Raw genomic sequence first — 1507 nt, forward strand, 5'->3', positions numbered from 1 at the left:
TAATAAAACTATTAAATCTCAATGATCTGTGATTGTTCACTGCCGTAATCTGAGGAAGAACTGAAGGAAAATGCTAACTACACGTCTGCTGCACCATGTTAGTCATCTCCCTCCCCCCTACCCTTGGGGAGACACAGAACTCTGATCCGGATCCAAGGGTGACACCACAAGATCTTGACAGATTTCTCTCCAGGGCCCTAACCAATACAGGCCCTCCTAAGGTCACCCCCTTTCCTCTATCCTCAGTTTCAAAAGTGGCCAACATTCCTATTGCCCTTAACATAACATCAAGTCCAGCTCTTAGCATTCTTCATATTTAATTTTCACAACAACCCTACGAGATGCCACTGTTAGAATTTGAGAGGGAGAGTCTATGGCCATGTCACCCTAAACAAGCCCGATCCCGTCTGATCTCGGAAGCTAAGCAGGGTCGGGCCTGGTTAGTACTTGGATGGGAGACTACCTAGGAAGACCAGGTAGTGTAGGCGTATAAAATAAAAAATAAAAGATTGTAAGCTGATAAGGTCCTTACAATCTGTGAGGTCAACCAAGGGTTGCCTCGCCTAAAATAAAAAAAATTTTTTAAATAGAATTTTAGAGGGAGAAATTAGGTCCAGAGAGGTGAAAAGTGACAGATTAGGGATATAAACCCAAGTGGTCTGGCTTCAAAACAACCACTCTCTTGTGAAATTTCAGTTCATACCTCTACTGAAGCCCACAGAGGCTTCTTCCAATTAGATTTTGTTTCTAAGAAATGTGGCCAAAGTGCCCTGTGGACTTCTCTCCCTCCTCTTCTCCTCTCATTAACTCAACAAATATTTACTGACCATCTCCTCTGTAGTGACCAAAACAGACAAAGTCTCTGTCCTGGTACTTGATCAAGGGACACAAGATCGAACGAGTTATTTATGCGCTTCATTTTCAAATTAGAACCGTAGCAAAGGAGCAAAATAATTACAGGGCACTACAAAAGCCTGTGACGTGGGACCTGATCTATTTTCTCCTCTTTGGGGATGGGTGGGTCTTTACCGAAAAGAAAATCTTCCCCTTACTAAGGCAGTTTCACTCTCCAACCCCTGAAGGCAAAGGTCTCGTCTTCTTTCCTGGTCTTCCAAATGGCCTTCCCTCCCCTGGGGATGGGTGGCAACTAATGAGGAACCCCCTCCCACTTCCCAATTTGTCTCCTTCCCTCAGGACCCCCAAAGGAGCTGCCTCGCTTTTCCCCTCTAAGGAAGTGGAAGTTCTCCCTTTGAATGTCCTCTTCAAGTGGTTCTCCCAACCCTTGTCCCTTCTGTGACAGCCCTCCCTTCGCTCCCTGTGGGGACCCCACACTCTGAAGACAGCGTTGACATCCCTATTCCCCCTTGGGGAAAGCTCTCCAGTGCCCCCCCGGTACTCACAGATCTAGGCAGCCTCCGATCTCCAAGCCGCCGCAGGAGCAGGAGGCCAGCCTGGCCCAAGCCTCTACTTGGCCCCCCAAACCGCGCCGCCGCAACCGCCACCGCCA

General features: G+C 48.0%; 1 pseudogene; it reads left to right on the forward strand.

The window, feature by feature from the left end:
• Window positions 1–369: 369 nt before the first annotated feature.
• Window positions 370–488, forward strand: LOC111735073 (annotated as a pseudogene).
• The last annotated feature ends 1019 nt before the right edge of the window (window positions 489–1507 follow it).

Source organism: Pteropus vampyrus, unplaced genomic scaffold, assembly GCF_000151845.1.
Source record: "Pteropus vampyrus isolate Shadow unplaced genomic scaffold, Pvam_2.0 Scaffold13764, whole genome shotgun sequence".
Lineage (NCBI taxonomy): Eukaryota > Metazoa > Chordata > Mammalia > Chiroptera > Pteropodidae > Pteropus > Pteropus vampyrus.